The 22586-nt window shown below is 37.8% G+C and overlaps 2 long non-coding RNA genes and 2 pseudogenes across 2 annotated transcripts; all 4 read left to right on the top strand.

Moving 5' to 3' along the window:
• The first annotated feature begins 2957 nt into the window (after positions 1-2957).
• LOC140524306 (bromodomain testis-specific protein-like) lies at positions 2958-5661 on the top strand (annotated as a pseudogene).
• On the top strand, positions 4935-7926 carry LOC140522088 (bromodomain testis-specific protein-like; annotated as a pseudogene).
• A 49-nt stretch (positions 7927-7975) lies between these two features.
• Positions 7976-13063, top strand: LOC140523392 (uncharacterized). The gene is made up of 3 exons (XR_011973379.1): positions 7976-8981; positions 9877-9939; positions 12889-13063. It is a non-coding gene; the product is annotated as an uncharacterized lncRNA (long non-coding RNA).
• A 4824-nt stretch (positions 13064-17887) lies between these two features.
• LOC140523391 (uncharacterized) lies at positions 17888-19548 on the top strand. The gene is made up of 2 exons (XR_011973378.1): positions 17888-17935; positions 19251-19548. It is a non-coding gene; the product is annotated as an uncharacterized lncRNA (long non-coding RNA).
• Positions 19549-22586: the final 3038 nt, after the last annotated feature.

Below are 22586 nucleotides of genomic sequence, written 5' to 3'. Positions count from 1 at the left end.
TTCTTGAACAATGGACCCAGGTTACTTCCCACCCTCTGTGGCTTCCCGTGTCTGCTCCTGGCCTCTGCCATCACTTTGGGCTATTGCTGAAGAAATCCCTTTACCTCTCCCCAGCTGGGAAATCCCTCCCCCATTGACTTTGGGTGATTTCTGTGTTGCTTGTGGGTTGAAGTAAGTGGGATCCTCCCTGTTAGGAGCTCTTCCCAGAGGTCTGTTCAGGTCCTCTTCCTCCCAGTGCCGCGTGGCCAGGGTTGAGCTCTGCTCTGCTCAGCGTCCTGTGAGATAGACCTTTCCTGTAAGCCTGCAGGTTGCCTTTGACTGGAAACCTCTTTTGCTCTGTTGTTCTGAGACTTCTGTTGCTCTACACTTTGTGGAGAGACCTTTTTACCGTTATTTTGTGGGCTGTAGGGGAAGTGCTAAAGTATATGCATCTTCCTACTCCTCCATCCTAGCCCCACCCAATATTTAATCATTTCACAACATTCACTCTTTATGTGGTTGCCAATTTTGTTTTTCTAGCCTTACACAAAGAATCAGGTGTTTTTCCAACTGCCAATAATAAGTAAATCATTTCTATCATACTTCATATTTAGAAGGACCTTTACATTTATTTCCTGATTTATTCCCCCAAACAGCACTGTGAAGTAGAAATTATTTGTCTCCTTCTCTTCGAACTACTCCTTGAATAAAAGCAAAATGTCATTTCGTCAAAATTTGTAAATATATAAATTACACATGCAAAATGCCATTGAGAATGAAAGTAATTAGGTGGAGAATCTCATTATTATCTTCTACCTTAATCAAAGTGACCTCACCATGCTGATTTCCAGCTCCATACGTTCAGCACCCTCTTCTTCTCACTTAGTTACACTTCCCTATTTAGTATACCTATCTAAAACCTATCTACTCTTCACTTCAAGGTGCCTTTGAATTACAAAAGTATGATTCTTTTGCCATAACGCTTTTTGAACTTTTCATACCTATTGAATTCTTAATCTCCTGAATTCCACTTAGATTTGGACAAACCATAATTTAGTGGTTAACTTTATACTGATTTCCTTATGGTGTTCACATCTGTTAACAAATTATCATGTCCTGATTCTAAGTCTGTTTTTTTCAACTAGATTGTGGTTCCTTGAGGACAAGAATTATTTATTCTTCATTTACTCAATAGAGCTTCCTTTTCCCAGAGTGTTGGCAGTATAAGTAAGTGTTATTACTGTAATAGTAAAAGAAGTTGTAGTAGTTGTTCTAGCAGTAGTAGTACTAGTTGTAGAAAAATAAGAACAAGGAAAGTAAATGTTTATTTGTTGATTTTACCATGAATTGAAAGTTTACCCAACATTAAATTTGTTCTAAGGCAATAATGGGCCTAAAGCATTTTTTTGTTTTTCTGGTCTTATTTTTTATGCATTTTCAATTTCCCAGAGACCCAGTGGCAAAATAGAAATTCAGTATAAAATTATTTCATTCTCAACATTTTTAGTATTAGAAATTGTTACGATGAATGTGAAGTTAATCGTAGAATAACATGGCAGTCAAAGTCTCACAACCTGCTCCTTTTATTACTATAAAATGCCTTTCTCCATAATCAGTTGCTTTCCCACAGTTACATGTATTATGTAGTAGGCTATTTATCATGATACCAGCCCAAAATTATAGAAATAGATATTTCTGATAACGTTCAAAACACAGTTTCAACCTAGTATCCATCGTACGTGGAAAACTAAGCAAAATCTATGTAAAAGCAGTCAAAAAGAGAACTTTGGATGGTGAGAATTTTCAGAGATATATTGGGGAATTTTGTATAGAGATTTGAACCTAGACTTACAAAGATCTGCCTTCATATATGGTCTTACGTGCGAAGGCATAGCAAGGAAGCAACAATTTAGATTCCATCTCTGGCAACATGAAATTGGTCATTTAATTCACACTCAGGGGAAAGTGGCACCATTTCTTGTCTAATTTTCCTGATGATGAAAATGTTCACTACGTAAGACTTCAGTGAAATGATAGTTACTTTCTTCATCAAAACTTATTTCATCAACCAGTGACTGTTAATTATGCAAATAGTACTATGATAGATTCTGAACAGGTTACAAAGACTTGGTGTAAGACATGGCCTCTTACCTTGAAGAATTTTCAATCTCACTGGGAAGCCAATACAAAACAGAGGAAATTCATTTATTATACAAGGTAGAATTTAAAGAAGTATTAAATAAATGCTATACCTGTAAGTATTTATATAAAGGAGAGATTATTATAGTTGGAGATTAGCGCAGGTGATGTTGATCCATTACTGGGTTTCCAACGCCAAAAATATTCCATATAAATTTGCTAAGTTAGTATCTCTGCTGGAAGAACAATTGCCGAATACCTACATTATATATGCATATATCTATATATCTATATATATATATCTATACACACACATGCATATATATGTATATATGCGTATGTGTGTATATCTGTTCCTCTATATATATGTACACAGAAACATATGCATGTGTACATACACAAATTGTCCAAAATCTGCGTCTGACTGTGACTTTTACCAGATTTTGAGTCCTACCTCAGTCCATTGCCATCCACATGATTTTCAACAAATGGCTTCCTGTTTCAGGCCTCTGATTCCTCATTTATTCCATGATGTGCTAACTCATCTCTAGTATCCCTTTCTGCTCTCACAATCTATAGTTCTAAAAGACTAAACTGCACTTCTGTTACACACCTAGCAATGGATATGAATTGGACTGAATAGTTGTTGAGGGTCCCTTACAATTTTGAAATGATATCCTTATTCCCTTTCGTTTTCAGTAGCCTCCTTTTCTTAGAATTTTTATCTCTTTTCCATCCTTTTTCACATTCTATATTCCAGTTAAAGTTAAAATGTCTCTGCGGAATTCTGAAGAAAAAAGTGATGAAAAACTTTACAATATTGTTCTCCCCAGGTTGAAGAAGAGCAAAATGACACTCAAAGACAAAGGCAGAGTCTGAGTGTCAGTTCTTTGCAAGATGGAATTCTGAATAAGCCTCCATGAGTGAACAAAGAAATAGAAGCTACTACTTCCAAAATGAGTCAGGTTGGTCACCATTTCGAGTGAGCAGAAACGCCGATGGGTGAGTGGCGATACAAATACATGGAAGACAACACTCCATCAGGAAAAAGCTGTTCAGAATGTCTCTGTCAAGCCAACAGATGGCTATTGCCAACCCCCTTCCACCAGAGTACATAAATGCCAGAAAGACTGTCCACTTCACAAACCAACTGCAGTAATTGCAGAAGATTGTCCTGAAGGCTCTATGGCAGCACAGTTTCTCTTTACCCTTCCAGCAGACTGTGGATGCGGCCAAGCTCACTCTCCCAGATTATCACAGCCTCCTAAAGCTCTTGGGACATAAATAATATGCGGAAGCCTCAGAATGTATAGAAGACTTGAAAATATTGTTTTGCAATTGTTTTGCAAGCCAGGTGATGACATTGTTCTAATGACACAAGTCTTAGAGAAACTGTTTCTGCAAAAACTGTCTCAAATGCCTTCAGAACAACTAGTGGCAGGTGGAAAGGAAAAAAAATGAAAAGGTACTCAACAATCTTCAGGAGTTTCCACTATGAAAGAAAAACCATTCCCTAAGGCATCAGAAAAGGTAGCTAAACAGCAAGTGATTCCATCTCCTCTATGTCCTCAGACGTTACTTTCTGCATTGCACATTGCTAAACTAGCTCCACCAAGCTATAACACACAAGCTGTAACATAAGTGAAAAAGGGTGTGAAAAGGAAAGCAGATACTATAACCTGTATAACGTGGATAGATACAGCAAGTAGTGAATCTTCATCAAGCCTGGTTGAGCACAAATCTGCTAAAATACCACTTGTAATAGAAAAAGTAGTGAAGAATATCATACCAGATTCTCAGCAAAAATATAGAGTTGGGAACATGTTAAATTAACTGAGTAATTAAAATACCGTAATGAAATTCTTGAAGAAATGTTTTCAAAGGACGAAGTAGCATATACTTGACCTTTCCATAAGCCTGTTGCTAGTACTGCTCTAGGACTCCATAAGTACAATGATGTTGTCAAAAATCCAATGGACCTTGGCACAACTAAAGAAAAAGGTATAACCAGAAATGTAAGGATGCACGTGAATTTGCTGCAGATGTTCAGTTAACGTTTATGAATTGCTGCAAGTATAACCCACCAGATCTTGAGGTGGTAGTGATGGCAACAACACTTCAGATGTTTTTGAGATTCAGTTTCCAAGATCACAGATGAACCCATTGCAAGAATGTCTATGTGCTATATAGAAAAGGATGTCACCAAAGCATTCTGTAGAGAAAGTAGCAGTGATGCTTGCCAGGCCTAGAGGCCTGAGGGCTACCCGAGTCTTCTTACCTCTATCCCGAGGTCTTCGGTTGGCCAAACCGGATGCTCGTATGAGAGAAAGAATGTTCCAGAGTTGAACAAGGGTTGAGCTTTATTTCAGGGTCTAGTTACAAGTGCAGGGGAATTCTTCCTTAGGAGGGAACGAAGAATCTCCCAAGGAGGCAAAGATCTTAGAATAAGAGATTGGAAGTAGAAGTATAAGTGGGGAGAGAGGGGGAGGGGAGAGAAGAGAGAGGAAAAGCTGAGCCTTGTTGTCCTCACCACTCCGCGCCCCTCCGCCCAAGAGAGCTTTCAGGCTTTCCTGATCCTACTTAAACCCTCCAGCAGCATAGTTTGCATCTGAATTCCGGGCTGTTAGATAACAATAGTGTGCCCAGATCCGGGACAATGTCGAGGGCGGGGAGAGCTCTCTCCCATCACGTTTCTCACGGGAAGAGGCGGAAATACACGAGATAGCTCGGTTCACCTCGATTCCCAGTCGTTTCCTGGGGGGTCTCGTGAGAACTCTAAGATTTAGAAGTTCCCACCTTTACCCGCCCGAGACTGTCCACCTGGAATTGAGCTTCCATCCCCAGCAGATGCTTCCTTTGAAGACAACTCTTTTGGAGAGTCTCCTGATGAGAGAGTGCAAAACTGCAAGAGCAGCTTAAATGTGTTCATCAACACCTGCAAGTTCTGTCTGAAGGACCTTACCAAAAGCTGAAGAAAAAGAATAAAAGATCTAAAAGAGAGAAGCAGAAAGAAACAAAAAAAAATGTATCAATAAAGATGAAAGTGAAAGGAAAAAAAATTAAGCAAATAACTACAGAAAAAGCTGAAAAATACCCTGCCAAACATTTCAAGGAACAAATGTTGGCAATAAATCTGAGGAGGAAGATAATGCTAAGCCTAGGAACTATGATGAAAAAAGGCAGTTAAGCTTGGCTATCAACAAACGCCGCAGAGATAAACTTGTGTGAGTCGTCCATATAACAGAGTTAGGAGAGCCATCTTTACTGAATTCTAATTCTGATGACATAGAAATTGATTTTGAAACACTAAAAGCATCAATCCTGAGGGAAATAGAAAAATACGTTATGGTGTGGGAAAGAGACCCAGGAAATCTCACACTGTGAAAACACAAGTGTCCAAGGCCATGCGGGGGGCAGGGGGGTGCGGGGCACAAGGTTGAGCCAGAAGAGCAGCAGCAGTGACGGCGGTGGCAGCAGCTCCTCAGGCTGGGGTAGCAGCAGCAGCAACTCGAGCTCTTCTGATAGCAGGGATTCACGTTCAGGTTAGTGTCCCTTTTCCATCTCTCTGTGTAGGTGGCACACCTGTTCCTTGAAAGACCAGAACTGTTCTCTTTATGGAGTATTTGTTGCATCCAACAGGAAGGTGTGATTTGTACTGCCAGGTCCATTTGCCTTGCTTTCTATCCCAATCTTTCCCTCCCACCTTCAAGTATGTGAACTTGTATAAGTCTCTCATAGACTGGTAATGTCCCAGAGATAATTAACAGTTGATGAAAACAGAGACGATTGCTTAATAAAAAGTTTGAAAATGTGAGATCTCCATCAACTTATCACAATAATAAAGGGTCGCTAAAGGCATGTCACTTCATAGTGACTGTGACTATCATCTGGTTCCTCATGGTAAGCAAGCCTAAAAAATGTTGTCTCTGGTGTGGGATACTTCATTCATAAATCCTCATCAGCAAAATGGGGAGGATGACTACAAATATGTCTCTCAAAAGGTTCATCAAAGTTTTAGGTGACATGATGTTTTGAAAGTACTTTTGAAAAACCGTAGAAGGCCCACATAAATAATTAGGTTTTGCTATTTTTATTGTAACATCGTGACTAATCCGTGTGGGATAGAATGGATAGTGCAAAAGAAATCAAATATACCGAAAGCAGACAGCTTTGTGGGCTGAAAATTGCAGTCCATATTTTCTGACTGATGAAGCACTATTAAGACCTGTTCTTTAGGAAAATTGAGTCTGACAGAAATGTGAAATAGATGAAACTTCCTCAGTTTACTGAAAACACTATCCTTCTTGGCCTCCTGGGGTTGATTTTGAATTTCTAAGCAAAACTCACAATTCATGAATTTATTTTCACTAACATATTTTCTGTTTATTATGTTTGGGTTCCTGTTAGGAATGAAAAAGAAAAATATCTTTTGGATAAAAATGGAATCATACAGGATGAATTTCCCATGTTCAAAGTGGATGTAGATGCAGAAACAATTAAGGATCAGGAAAAATAAAATCAATATGTAGAAGACATTGAAGTTTTAAAAGCAAAGAATGATGAACTTCAAAAGGAATTACAACTGAATAAAGAAGCATTAATTAAATTCATATTCCACTAGGGTGGAAAAAATAAAAGTTCTGACAACTGGGAATGCAGTGCTGAACTCTAAATTAAACAATGCAAAGGGAAGGACAGCAGTCTAGAGAAAGAAATTGCATCATACTGTTCCCTTCTGATTTTTGCTCTTCATGCTCATGAGCCAAATGGGACATCAGAGAGAGCTCTTGAACATTCCTTTCAGGGACAACGTGAAGAATAGCTTCGTTTACAACACAAACTAAGTCATGACTTTTCTAGCCTAAGAGAAAACCGTGGTTCCCTTTGTTAAGAGCTCTCTAAAGGTGAACATAACCACTAGGTTAGAAAAAGAGGTGTACCATGTACATGATTCCCTCAGAAAAAAGACATTCATTTGAGAAAGCATACAGAGAGAATTACACCATGCAAAACAGAAGGCAAAAGGAATTTGAAAACACAATTGAGCAGGAAAAGGATGAACCGATCAAATGCGTTGTCAAAGGGGCATGGTCAAGATGCTGGAGTAGAAGCATGCACCTCTAGCACTCTCCTCCCACAGCCCATTAGATACGTGTAAAAATTAAATCTAAACAAACTCGAGAGCAGCACAAGCCACAAAATGTAAGATTGAAAGAGATTTCCAGCCCTGAGTAGCCTTGAAGTCCACAGAAAAGGTCTGTCATGCTGTGCAGAGTGAACAACAGAATAGGTAGCACAGTGACAGGGACAAGACTGGAGCAAGCCTCAAGAAAGCACCAGCAGCAGCTGCAGGTCCCATATTCCTCAACTCACAAATGCCAAAGACAGCTTCAAAGGTCAGTGAGAAAGCTCTTTCATTTGGGTGAGAAAGGAATGCAGCAGTCTAGGTGCAGGACCCAGGCAGCTGCATCTTCCATTGTTGGAGCCCTGGCCTAAACCCCTGGGTGAACTGAGAAACTGATGTGGATCTCAATCCTGAGTGGGGACCTTGGGGTTAGAAGGAATGGTAGCTGGTGTGATGGAGCTAGTGGAGTCTCTGTAGAGGGAATACTGCTCACTGACCAGACCAGAGGCCAGGAGAGGAATCAATCCCTCCCCCTTATTTTTGCCACCTCGCAGGAACTGAGAACTTACATGTAACCAGAGTAGACCCTCCTCTTGAAAAAGGATTCAAAAGTCAAGAAACTGGCTGGGGAAAAGTTCAAACAAGGGAAAAACCATGAGTATAAAAGACTATTTTCTTTGCGAACGGGTATTTCTTCCATTCTTTGGATGAGGAAGAACAATACATACCATCAAGGGAAGTCAAGTCTTCTACATCCTAAACCTCTAAAATACATATGCAGTGGTCTCAGGCCATATAAGAGGTCAAAAATGATTTTCAAAATCAGCTAAGAGAGGTGGAGGAAAATTGGGAAGTGTTATGAGCGTAATGCAAGAACATCATGAAAAACGAGTCAACAGCTTGCGAAAAGACAACCAAAAAAATACTGAAAAATTTAGCACCTTTAAAAATAGACTACCTCAAATGGCTAAAGAAGCCCAAAAAGCCAATGAGGAGAAGAATGCTTTAAAGAGCACAATTAGTGAAATGGAAAAGGAGGTTCCAAATCTCACTGAAGAAAATAGTCCTTGAAAAATCAGAAAGGAGCAGATGGAAGCTATTGACTTAATGAGAAACCAAAAAATTACAAAACACCACCAAAACAATGAAAAGTAAAGAAGATAATGTGAAATATCTCACTGGAAAATCAACTGACCTGGAAAACAGGTCCAGGAGAGACAACTTAAAAATTAAGGAACTACCTGAAAGCCATGATCAAAAATAGAGCCTAGACATCATCTTTCATGAAATTATCAAGGAAACTTGCCCTGATATTCTGGAACCAGTGGGCAAAATAAATACTGAAGGAATCCACCAATCACTTCCTGAAAGTGACTTGAAAAAAAAACCCACCTAGGAATATTGTAGGCAAATTCCAGAGATCCCAGGTCAAAGAGAAAATATTTCAAGCAGCCAGAAAGAATCAATTTGAGTATTGCAGCAATACAATGGGGACAACACAGGATCTGGAAGCTTCTACATTACGGGATCAAGGTGCTTGCAATATGATATTGCAGATGTCAAAGAAAATAGGACTAAACTGAAAGATCACCTAGGAAGTGAAACTGAATATAACACTTTAAGAGAAAAAAATGGTCATTCAATGAAATCGAGGACTTTCAAGCATTCTTGACGAAAAGACCAGAGCTGAATAGAAAATTAGACTTTCAAACACAAGAATCAAGAGAAGTATAAAAAGGTAAACAGTGAAGAGAAATCATAAGTTATATACTAACCTGAAATATTTACATTCTTACACGGAATGATAATATTTGTAACTCTTGAAACTCTTCTCAGTATTTAGGTAGTGGAAGGGATTATACACACACATACACACACACACATAAGTAAATATATATGTATATATGGAGAGAGAGAGAGAGAGAGAGAGAGAGAGAGAGAGAGAGAGAGAAAGAGAGAGAGAGAGAGAGGGAGAGAGAGAGGGAGAGAGGGCAGAGATTGACTTAAATAGGAAGGGATGATATCTAAATAAATAAAATTAAGGTAAGGCAGAGGTGAGAGGAAAAAAGTGAAGCTTGCTCTCATCACGTTTGATATAAAGAGGGAAGAACATGCAAACTCAATTTGGCATGAAAATTTATCTTACACTACAGGAAAGTACGGGGGAAAGGGATAAGTAGGGTTTGGGAGATGACAGAAGGGAGGGTAAATGGGAGGAGGAAGTAATTACAAACAATCAGTTTTGAGGAGTTTTAGAAATGACTCTTGTGAATTGTTTTTTCACATAACTGGGAAATAAGAAATGCAGGTAATGGGGTGTAGAAAACTGTATGGGGTATAGAAATGTATCTTGCCCTACTGGAAAAGAGAGAATATAGAGATATGGGAAGGAAGGGGTGTGATACAAGGGAGGGGAGACTGGGGGAAGGGGTCATGAGAATGTACACTGTTTTGGGGTGGGGGAGGGGAGAGGTGGGGAGAAAATTTAAAACTCACAATCTTGTGGAAATGCATGTTGAAGATTAAAAATAAATAAATAAATTGGGAAAAAATACGCAAAAATACATCTTGTCAAAAACGACCTTATCCAAGAAATACGTGCCCAAATTCAGTGTTCAAATATGTTCCTTCAGCTACAGCATGAAGACACCCAAAAGACAGTCATCCTTCAAGAAAAGCTATTGAGTCTTGCCCAGGTACAGTTTCTTGATCTCTTCAATAGAGTTTATGCTGATACTAAAAAGGAAGTTCTTGTGATAGAAGAGAGAAAAAAATTGTTAAATCAGTGAATGTAACCAATTTAAAAAGCAAACATGTAAATATGAAAATGAGAAAGCTGAGCAGAGGTAGATCTTTAAATAATGTATCTGATAAGCATTTAACTTTCAGAAATGGAAGTTAAAGTAATTTTGATCAAAATAATTGAGGAATTTGAATTTTCAGCAGGTAGACAATTTTAACTTTATTGTAAAAATTCTGCTATGTAAGAAAGGAGCATGAGAACCAATAATATGACATATGATAAGAAAATAATGACATAATAGTCTCTAAGTTAATATGAATGTAATAAATTAGTGGAATAAAATAAGCGTAATTAAATAAAGAAATGACAATAATCTTAAATAAAAAATAAAATAAAAAATGAAATTATACAAATAAAATTTTAAAATCATCTTTTAGGCTAGATGGCTCACTTTGCTGAAAGAAATTATGTACCGCATGAAATTTTGACAATAAATATTGATAGGGGAAATCATTAATGCAGAAGTACTGATAAATTTATTGTTCTAACAATATTCCTAATGTTCCATTTTAATACTGTAATGGAATAAATTATTTGAAGTGCTAAAACTTAAGAAAAAGTCTACAATGTCATGCTAGGAATAATATCACAATTCAAATCAGACATCTCTTTTGAGATACTAGAGCATATTACCATTACATGTTTTACAAGAATGTAACCATGCTGAACAATCCGAGTAGTTGCAACTCAGACTGCTCTGAACTAATTTTTGAAACACTAAAGATTGTATCATATTTTTAGTGAAATTCCAAACACGAACCACCACTTTTCTGTAAAACTGAGGACAGTAATTCTGTTCAAAAGGATTATGTTTATGCATGTAGCATTAACTTTTGGGTGTTACTGATCTTATTTTTTAATTGTGCTTCCCTAGAATTTTTTCATTTATCTCCATTTTTTTTTATTGCTTTGACACTTATTCTTGCACAGTGTCCAAAATTGCAGACTCTGGAAGATAATCTTGATTTATGAAATCAGTAATAGAAATTATTTCGACATATTTCTATCAGGCTAAAGTCAGATACCTGCAACAAAATTTCGTCTTTCCCTCAAATATCAATTGCAGACAGTAGTTTCACAGCAAGTCACATCATTTTATCGAATTGATAATGAAGATCAGAAAAAACTACAGAAGCAAAAAAATAAAACTAAAATCAAATTACGCAATTAATAATTTGTCCCTGATTAATGAAAAGTATATTCAGTATGATGTTTCTCTTTTTTCACCAATATTATAAACGTTCTGAAAACTACTACTACTAATACTAATGCTACTGCCAATGCTACCCCTACTACTAGTACTACTAGTACTACTGTTGCTGCTACTACTACTACCACTACTACCGCTACCACTACTACAACAACTCCTCCTACTCTACTCTTCAACTTCAAGAGACTTTTGACTGAATGTTTTCCCAGGCTCCTTTTTGGACTTTTCACCTGTCTTGACTTCTTAATCTTCTGAATTCCACGTGTCATCAGATAGCACATAATTTAGGATTTAAGTGTATATTCATTATGGTGTTCACATCTGTTATCAAACTATCATTTCTTTTTTCTAAGTCTTTGTAACTCAACTAGAAAAATGTTCCTACAAGACAGGGATTACTTATACTTTGTCATTTTTGAAAGAATTCCTTTTCACAGCATGTTAGCAGTAGAAGTAATTTTATTATTGTAGTAGTAAAAGTAGTACGAGTAGTTGTGATAGTAGTGGTAGCAGTAATTCTAGTAGCAGGAGTACGAGTATTAGCAGTAGTACTAGCAGTAGAAGAACAAGAACAAGAAGAAGAAAACGAAAGATTTATTTGTGGATTTTGCCATGAGTTGAAAGTTAAGCTAAAATTAAAATTGTTGCAAGGTGACATTTGGACTAAAGCACTTTGAGTTTTTCTAGTCTGATTTTTTTAAACAAATTTTCAATTTCCCAGAGCCCTCAATGGCAAAATACATATTCCATATATAATTATTGTATCGTTACTATTATTATTTTTGGAAATTGTTACAATGAAGGCAAAGTTAAGCGTAGAATAACATTGCAGTCAAATTTTCCTAAAGAGTTCACTTTATTACCATCAAGTAGATTTCTCCATTCTCGGTTGCTTTCCCATATTTGTATGTAATTATGTATGCTATTCATCATTATGCCAACCAAAAAAGTATGGAAGTGGATAATAGCGATGTTCTTCAAAACACATTTTCAGCCTAGTATCCATCATACGTGATAAAGTAAGTGAAATTTAAGCCAATGTGGTCAAAAACAGAATTTTTGAGGATGAGATTCTTTTCCACTTAGAGGTACTTTGAAGGAATTATGGATAGAAAGTTGAGCCTGGGGTTAGAAAGATCTGATATCAAATGTTGCCTCAGATGCTATCTGTGTGATACAAGTCATTTAATCTTTCTCATTTGGGGGATAATAACAACAGCTGTTTCCCAGGATTGGTGTAAGAATCAAAAGAGATAATAATTGTAAATCTCTTAGCTTTGTGGCCTTTATTTTAGGCATATATTAGACACTTAATAAATGCTACTGTCTCTGCTCCAAAAACATAGTGACTGACCATTCCCAATTATGTAAAACTAATCACGGCCTCCCACATTTTCATAAGCACTTCCTAATTTTAAAAAAGTGTTCTCTTCACCTTGTTCATTTCAGTTTACTTGTCTTAACTAAGAAATTATTGTGAGGGCCAGTCTCATTCCTATGGAAACTTTTTTCTTTTGCATTTTCATGTTTCAGAAATTTTTCTAAGTTTCAGAAATCAGTATAGCAAAGAAATAAGCTTTGTTTTCCATTTAACTCCCCTATCACTCATTGTCTTCATTTCCCTCCTTTTAGGAGCACACTGATGGAAATAATAACCTTCCAAAGCTTTTGGCTTCAGGCTGCAGTCAAAAAACTAGGTGTGGACCGAGCCCTCGAAGGTAAAGCAAGGAAGCAATAAGTTGGAGTCCATCTTTGGCAGTACAAATTACCTCATTTTATTTGTGATCAGGGAAAACTGGCACCCTTTTTCGTCTAATGTCTCAGAGCATGCAAGTTTTCAGTATGTCAGCTTTCAGTCAAATTACAGTTTCTTCCTTGTTCAAAACTTACATCATCAACTAGTGCATGTTAATTATGCTAATTGCACTATAGTAGGTCCTCAGTAGGTTGCAAAGGTTTTGTGTAAGACATGCCCTTTCTCCTTGAAGAATCTGCAGCCTCAATAGGAAGCCAATGCAAAATAGAGGAATTTCATTTTTAATATAAGATAACACATAAACAACTATTGAGGGAATGATATACACATAAGTATTTATAAAAGGGAGAGATCACTACAATTGGAGATTACAGTGGATGGGATTAATCCAGTGGTGTTCTTCTTAACACAAGAAACACTCCATGCAAATTTGCGGAGGTAACACCTCTACTGGAAGAGCAATTGCCAGATACTTAAATTTTATGCATGCAAATGTACTTATGTTTTTATGGATCAACTATCCTATGCCATCTGTTACGTCCTCAGTTGTAGCCATACATAAATGAACACATTTTATGTACCCGTGACTAGTGCCGCTCATATTCCTTAAAATGAATTCTGTTTCCTCATTAACCAGTTCTTAAACATGGGTTTTATCTCCTCTGATTGTTTTCCCATGGTACTGGCATCTTAACACTTAAAACACAGTCTTTCTGTGATCCTTCTGCTTTTTTTTAGAACGTCTTCAACATCTATATAAACACAAAAAGCCATACCCATATCAACACATCTTTTTTATTCAATACTGTAGAGAAATCTTTGGCAAAGTCATCACATATAATATAAAGAATTACGTCCTAATTTAGTTATTAGTTTCTATTTGTATGCGTATTTTCTTCAACTAAGATTAGAAACTTAAAAGGTATTGCATATCTATGGCATCTTTCTCTCCCTTTATAAAACGTGCCTAATTCTAAGGACCTCCCAGAGCCAACATGATAAATGTAATGCAGTCAACATTCAATACAGCAAATGTTTCATTTTTTTTAAAGACACTACTAAAATGCCTTAAAAATATATGTATTGAATGTGTTAATCACTCAGGGAAGATGAAATGATTAAGCATTTTGGGTCAATGGCTTGTAATCTTCTGAGTGATTTAGATATGATAAGGAAACATGAATAAAAGTTAATAAACATGTCTTCATTGTGAAGTTTTAATTAAAACGTTCATTTTGAAAACAGATAGTTTTGCAATTTTTAGGAAAACTTTTCATGAGAAAGTCTCCTTATTAAGCCATAGTTGACCACTTTGTTTCACTTGTACATAGATAGGAATTATAATTACTCCTTCCCTTTGCCAATCAGCTCACCTTCACTTCATTTTATTTCATTGAATCGTGTGGCGTAAGATCTATACATGTGTTCTTACTTCTGCAGCTCCTTAATCAACAATTTGTTTCACCCTTCTGTTCTCTGCAACTATATCTATGAATATGTGTGTACTCAATATTACTCAATGGTCTTACTTGCTCTCTGTTCATGGCTTGGACCACCATAGATGCTGGGGTATCTATATCACCATATAATTCCCTTATGAATAGAAGTTTATTTTTGCCATTAAAAAAAAAAAACAAACTAGTCTATATTCAGACTGTAGTCAGCTGATTGTGATGTCATTTCCAGGAATCAATCTTTTCTTTTCTCATAATAACCAATTTCATTTCTTCTTTGTGTGTCGTTTTGTTTTGCTTTGGGTAGTTACCTTCAAATTCTTCTGGAAAAAAATCATCAGAAGAGACATGCAGACAGAGAAATATTCTAAATCATCGTAAAAGCCTTTGTTCTCTTTCATTTCTCAAACGTGAGTTATGTTTTTCAGCATACCTTCTAGAATCCCCTTTTCTTCCATCTTTCTTCTGAAGTCACTAAACATCAAAAGAAGTTACGATTTGAATAAATACCTCTTTATTTCTCACAGAAGGTCTCTTCTTTGCTCTATTCAACACATTATTGGCATGGAGGTAACAATTATCTTCATGGTGGTCTTTTTATAAAGACTTGTCGTAATCATTGCTGTATGTGATGGCCAATTATGTGGAAAGATGGATCTTGTTGCTTTGGAGCACGTAGTGAAACCAACAATGATCGATCCCTCTAAGCTATCTTTCAGTTTCACTAGAATTTTATTTTGTCTTCTCCCTTATTGTGGTGACTTCATTAAGGGTGTTAAGGATTTTTTGCAATAACAGAGCAATTTCTCAGTCATCCTACACTGAAATTACCAACGGTTAAGTTAATATTCATAAAATGACTTAAACTATGATTGTCTCAATACCATCTCCACTGCGTGGAAGGAGGGATGTCGTTGAAAAGGACTAAAAGCCATTTATGCTTTTATCTAAGTAAGTACGAAGCATATACACACTACCTACAAGGTCATTTGTTTTACACGGTGGGCAAATGAACTCGGAATTAAAATAGGACTTGGACGCACTTGAACTGAGCTTTCAAAAGATACTGGGAATTCTGAAAGACCCAGGGAAGGTGGGATTATATGCCTGGCATGGGAGAAAGTCTTTGGAACATCTTGGAGATAGAAGATGGAATAACATGTTTTTCTTTTTTAATTATTATTTTATGTGTTTCCAGTGTTCTACAATCACTTCCATATATCTTAGATTTTTTTCTCATCCCTTCCTCTCCGTCCTCCTCTCTGCACCCGCCCTCCATGAGAAAACATACAATTTCATATGGGTTCTATACATACATTCGTACTCAATTCATTTACATCTTATTCGTGTTCCTTAGAAGAATTAAAACGAATGGGAGAAATCATCAAACAAAAGAAAACATAATACAAAAGAAAATATTCTCCTTCATTCTGTGATCCAATTTCGTAGTTCTTTGTCTGCATGTGAAAGGCGTTTTACCTTAAGAGACCATTCTGAATTTTTTAAGTCCTTGCATTGCAACGAAGGACTACGTCCACTAGAAACATTTCTCACACACTGTGGTTGGTGCTGTGCGAAAAGGATTTCTGGTTCTGCTCCTTTCACTCAGCATCATTTCATACAAGTTTTTCCAGGTCTCTCAAAGTCTTCCTCTTCATCATTTCTTATAGTACATTAACATTCCATTACCGTTAAATACCACAGTTTATACAGCTGTTCCCCAATTGATGGTCATCGCCTTGATTTCCAGTTTTGGGCCACCACAAAGAGAGCTGCTATGAATATTTTTCTCCATGGACACATACATGTGTTTCTTCTTCATCCCCGAAGAACACCTTCCCATCAAAGAATTGATGACACTTGAATTTGTTCTGAGTGAGGGAGGGCTGTGAAACATCAATAGAATCACTTCGTCCCCAGAGCCATCTGAATCTAGTGAAGTGATATTCCTCAGGAAGCCTGGAGATGACCACAGATGCAATGGGAGACCTTGGCACTTTTAGGCCAATGGCTATACAGGTATTCCCTTAGGGGGACTCAATGCTCATTCATTGAATAGGCCTCTTTAAGAAGTAGTCAGAGTATGGACACTCCTGCCTTCAGAGTGATTATTAAGATTCCAAATACTAAGCCCCAAAATAAACCCTCACCTCAGAGCGTAGATACTCTTTTCAGGGCTGAAGGGCAAGACTATTGTGACTCTGTGCCTCGTTAGAAATTAGCAAAACATGTCTGAGGCCCATTAATGGATGGGGAGGTCTTGAATTCTTCCCCCATGATTCATTAACCTTACATTAACCTTACGTTCAGCCCGAAGGGCATTCTCGACTCTTGCGTAGGCAACAGACATTATCATTACTTAAGTAAACACGAAATAATTCCCACAAACCCATTTTGAACTTCACATTTGCAGAATACAGAACAGAAAAACTAATTACGATACTGGCCATAAGATTGGAGGCACAAAATTATAGTACATGAGAAGTCGGCATACTCCACACCAGGTCACACTCAATACAAACCAAATGTCCAAATAATGGTGTATGTGTATGTTGTAAGAGTGACCTCATATCTGTCTATACTATTCAAACTATTTCATTTGTCTCCTGAAAGGGAAACTATACCACTTTAATCGTTATCAACAGTGATTTCCCATTTCATCTTCTCTTCCTGTATCTATGAAGGGGTTTTAAGAATTGAAGTAATGAATGAGGAAACAATCTTTCCTTCCTTCTTTATAACTTAAAGATGGAAATAGAATTTATCTTAGCGTGGTTTCTAAAATCTGCACAAGGAGAATGCATGTATTTTGAATCTCAAATGAAGTCAGTGTCTGCCTGAATAAAGAAATAATTCGAATGTAACAGACAATGGAGGAGCTGCTTTCATTTAGTACTCTCTGCCCTTCCTTGGCGATAATGTATTGTATTTCATCATTTCCAGGAATTTTCTTCTCTGTTAAGGACCTCTTACGGGTCATTTTGTGTTTAGAATGAAGCTTAATGAAGACAATTTTAATGTTTGAAATTAACTATTTTGAAGCACAGGATATGAAACTGATTTTATTTTTAAAAAAAAATGTTATATTGATCCAATGAAAATAAAGAGGGCACAATTTGCTCAACACAGAAGAAAATTGTATTCCCAACCTGAGACATGACTACTGTGCTAAAAAATGTTCACATGTCTCTTTGCATTTAATCGTGAGAAATTCATGATTGTGTTCATAATAATATTAATTTATTACGTCAGTAGCTTTTCTGTTGAAATTCTAAAATCAAATATACTGAGGTCTTAATTTTATTAGTCATTTCTTTGGATGTCTATATTCTTTATATGAATTTTTGAGTTCTGTGTATTATCTTGACTTCCTTTTTCCTCATTTACCTCACTGGTCTGACTTGGTTTGTCATTTGACTTCAGATGTGACAGGAGTTGGAAGAAAATATAACCAGGGAACTCAATGAAGGTATGTTCTAACAGCTCACAAATAAAATGTTATATTTAGATACTATACCTGATTTTTAAATATGGTGGAAAACTTCCACAGAGGTGCTGTTTCATTTCCACATCCCTCTTCTTCATCACGTTGATGCAACCAGGGACTCTTCTTTGCAGATGAAGTGCAAGATTTAGCAGCTTCTTTCCAATAAGCTAGAAAGGTGGCACAAGCCCTCTTGTGTCTGTTTTCAGAAGAGAAGCCTGGTCAATTAAAGAGAGACTCAGATGCTGAAGCCTGGTCAGTAAGTAATGAATCTTTGGCCACCATATCCCATGAAACAGAAGGAAGAATAGTGCTGAGTTCTCGGTAGCACCTTCTGATCTTCAAATGAGAAATGAGTCACATTGGGCGAATGCCCTCAGGATGATAGAGGATTAAGGACTGTCTGGATTAGAAAGCTATTGAAGTCATATTCAATGCTGAGAGTCTATTGTTCTGTTTAATCCTGTGATTCTACGATGATTTCATAAGGGTGAGGAGACAGGGGGCAAACGGTACTAAGAATGACAGGATTGAAAAACAGTTTACAAATATCAATATAATTGTTAGAATCTCAATGGACACTCTTTGTCCCATGACCAACAGTACTGAAAATCAAAGCAAAATTTTTATTGACGCCCTGGTTATCAGTTTAACCAAAAGATACAAAGAAGTTGCCGCTAACTGCTATTGTGGTTTTTATTTTATTGAAACAGGCAAATCAAATTATTGGCATGATTGATTGTGTGGTGAACTCAAAAGCAAACACCAGCATACTTAAGTAGAAAGTAAAGTTCAACATGAGCATAAGTAAAGAGGTTTTCATGAACACCATCCTGATTGTTATTTATATAGTGTTTTCTACAGCAAAAATTTAAAAGAAGATCATAGTAACAATTGGCTGAAATCAAGGCAACACACATCTTAAGTGTAATAAGAAGATGAACTTTATTATAGCACTTGAAACATTGAAAGCATTGTGTTTGAACTTTAAAACACCTTGTAGGGTAGATGACTTCCCCAAGAGCTTGAGTTCAACTCATCCCTATGATAAGATACATGCTGCCTATGACACCATGACCAACTTCCTTCACTTCAAAGGGCTCAGGACACTCTTAGGCTCAGTTGTACCAGTGACAATTTTCATGCTTCTCACACACAGAATTCCTTCATATAATGAATCCTTTGTCCCAAGGAAAAGTAAAGAATTACACACATACATATATGTGGTATGTGTATATATACACACATATGAACATACATATATATAAGGTCAATTGATTTTCCTTCGTTCCTTTCCCAGCAGCTACTGATAAACTTTGATTACAAACCTTGACGGACTTCTCCAATAGACAACAGACTGAAAAATCCTTGAGAATGTCAAAGATGAATCAACATCCAGAAATACGCTTAGAGGAAGAAATAATGTTTATGTATCAAATGAACTATGTTTGACAATGTTTACTGCTTTTCCATTAAATATACAAATGTGAAAAAATCTTGACTTCGAAAATATGTTGTCATGTTTTAATATGCACCAGGTGTATATGTATGAAAATATGTTTGTACAATCCTTTATTAAAAACGTTTATTTCACTATATTTTTAAGAGTGTCCCTCAAATTGTTAGTTGTTGCAGGAATTCTAGAGACCACTAAATTGGCTAGAACACTTTAATTACCTATCGTTGAACATTATAATGTAATTTCTATTTAAGAAATAATAGATAAGACAGGTTTACTTCTTATTCAGATACAATTGCTAAACTAGTTGTCATTTTTAATTAAAAAAGAAGACAAGCTTACTTTCAGATGTATTTTTCCTTCCATTTTGTGTACTGGAGAACACTGGTCCGACATATATGAGTTCCTGCTGCTGATTGCTAACATCTTAGTGCATCAACGGAGAGTTAACTGCGTATTGTTTTGATTCTCATCTCTCTAACCAAGAATGATTTAGGGCATTTTTCCTGTCACCATACATAACGTTAATTACTTCCTCTAAAAAGTACCTGTTCATATCGTTTCAATGTGTATCAATTGGGGAAGGCCTTGTATTCTTCTCAACTTTGAATCAGTTTTCTATATATTTTAGAAATGAGGCCTTTCTCCAGGCAAAATTCATAAGAATCCCAGTTTTTTGCTTCCCTCCTAATTTGGGTGCATTGGCTACGTTTGTGCAAAATTTTTTCAATGTAGTGTAATCAACATTATGCATTTTGCATTTCATAATATTCTCTATCTCTTATTTGGACATAAATGTCTCCATTCTCCTTCAATTGACAAATAATCTATTCCTTGCTCCCTGATATTTTTATATAGTATCAGCCTTTATAGCTTGATCGTGAACCATTTGGACTTTTTTGGGGGGCATATACTGTCAGGCATTGGTCTATGCCCAGTTTCTGCCATGCTATTTTCAAGTTTTCCCAGCAGGTTTGGCACACAGTGAGTTTGTATCCCAGAAGCTGGAATCCTTGGGTTTCTCAAACAATAGGATCCTATAAGCATTGATTAATGTGTCTTGTGTACCTAACCTATGCCTAACCAACTATGTCTTAGCTAGTACCAAGTAGTTTGGATGATTGTTGCTTTTTAATAGAAACTGAGGGGGCTGTTGTGCAAGATGGGAGACGGAGAGCATGTACTCACCTATGCTGTACCAGAAATTCCTTCAGATATCTCTAAAAGGAGAATCTGAATAAATTTGATTTTTCACCACCTCCTCCTGCAGCCTTCCCTTCCTTCTTTTGACCCCACTCCCTTTTACTCTCCTTTACCCTTACTACTTCTTTCCTCCCTTTTATCTTCCCTCCTGTTTCTTCCCCCTTCCCTGAGGTTAGCTCCTTAAGTGTGGGGGAGGTGTGATCTGGTCACAGGCTATCTCCTCTGTTGCACTGAGGCAAAAGTAAGCTCAGGGGATGGTGATCACAGCTGCCCTATTGTCTTCCCGTTTTCTCCTGGAGTGCTAAGACACTCCTAGATGCTAGTCTGAGTTCCCACCCCTTCTGGGGCCTCTCTCACGGTGCTGAGGCTCGGCTGGGTCCCAGTGCAACTTTTCTCTGCCCTGGGTCCTCTGACCTTCTGGTTTGCCTCTGCCACAGTAGGAGAAATCCCCTTTAGCTATATTCCTAGCCTCAGCTGTTGGGAGACTATTTGCCCCCTTTGCTGTTCCTGCTGACTCAGGATTTTTATGGGGAAATATTTTATGGTTCTTTCACAGTCATCAGGGTGGGAGGAGAAAGCACTTACTGATCACTCTGCCATCCTGGCTCCCAGGAGTTCAAGTAGGTTCACCTTGTTTGATCTGAGGACTGAAAGTCTCAGGAGCTGCTTTGCTGATATCTGGCACTCAGTAGCTCTCACTGGCTTGGCTTTGATGGCCTCCCAAACATGGCTGCAGCTCTGTCCATTCTGCCTGCTGCTATCAGGTTTCCCGGGGCCCCTCCACTCCACTGTGCTGGCCACACTGCACTGTGCGCTGTGGGTTGACCCCCGCAGAACCGATCCTTCCTGTGAACCTTCCAGTCTGTCCTGGGCTCTGAATCCACCACAGTCTGTCTCTCCCTGGATCACACACCTCCAAAATTTGGACAGATTCTGCCTTCAGAGGTATCCGAAGGAGTTTTGCCAAGAGCTTACGTGAGTCGTTCCTTTCACTCTAATATCTTGACTCTGCTGCCCTGTTACAATTACCCTGAATCAATCTGAGAGTGGCAGAATCCACTGTGAGATAGAGTGTGGCAGATTTCCAACCTAGGACGGTCTGGAATTTCGATGGGAAGAGTCTCTAATATGGGGCTGGTGGAGTGTGGAGTGCACATGCTGCATCAGCACAGAACACACCATAGTGGAGCACCTGGCTGGACTGAAACTGAAGAAGGTATGCGAATTCTCCAATATATCAGCGCAGAAAAGGAGTCTTGTGTAAGTGAGGGAGAGAGATGTACAGGACCCTTGGTAACAGCAGCAGTCACTCCTGTGACTCTCAGCCCACAGATCCAAAGTCTGTAAGTTATCTACTTGAACTTCTGGGAGCCAAGATGCAGGAGTGATTGTTCAATGCTGTCCCCTTCCTCTTGTTGATCTTTGAAAAACCCTTAAAATAATTCCCCAGGAGAAATTCTGGAACAGTGGGATCAGTCGAAGTCGAAAACAGTCTCTTAGCCTGTGAGGTTAGGAAAATCTCAAAGGGCTGGGTGGTCCCTCTTGCTGAGGCTGAAGGGGACCAGTACTGTAGGTGTTCTGGAACTAACCTGGAAAATATATCCAGGAGAAAAAATGAAAGAATTCTTGGTCTAACAGAAAGGCATGGTGCAAAAAAGGACCAGGACAATATCTTCTAAGAAATCATCAAGAACTTCAGCGAACAAGGAAGAAATGTGAAACCCCAGTGCGTTGGAGTCCGCAAACCAACACCAGGAATCTATACATGCCTCAGCATCCCAGGGGACTAGGGAAGACAGTAGTGCAGACACGTTCACCAACCACCGAGTGTTCCTATGCTCTAGTTCGACAGAGGAGATCTTCTGTGGCCAGACCACTCCTCCCACACACTTAAGGCAGCTAGCTCTCTGGTAACTCCTGGGTAATCTGGAATGATTTCACCTGGCCTCTGCTTTCTCACAACAGCCACCTCAG

The sequence above is a fragment of the Notamacropus eugenii genome, chromosome 2, assembly GCF_028372415.1.
Source record: "Notamacropus eugenii isolate mMacEug1 chromosome 2, mMacEug1.pri_v2, whole genome shotgun sequence".
NCBI classification, from domain to species: Eukaryota; Metazoa; Chordata; class Mammalia; order Diprotodontia; family Macropodidae; genus Notamacropus; species Notamacropus eugenii.
Note: the sequence above shows the minus strand (reverse complement) of the source record. Positions and strands in the feature narration are given on the sequence as shown.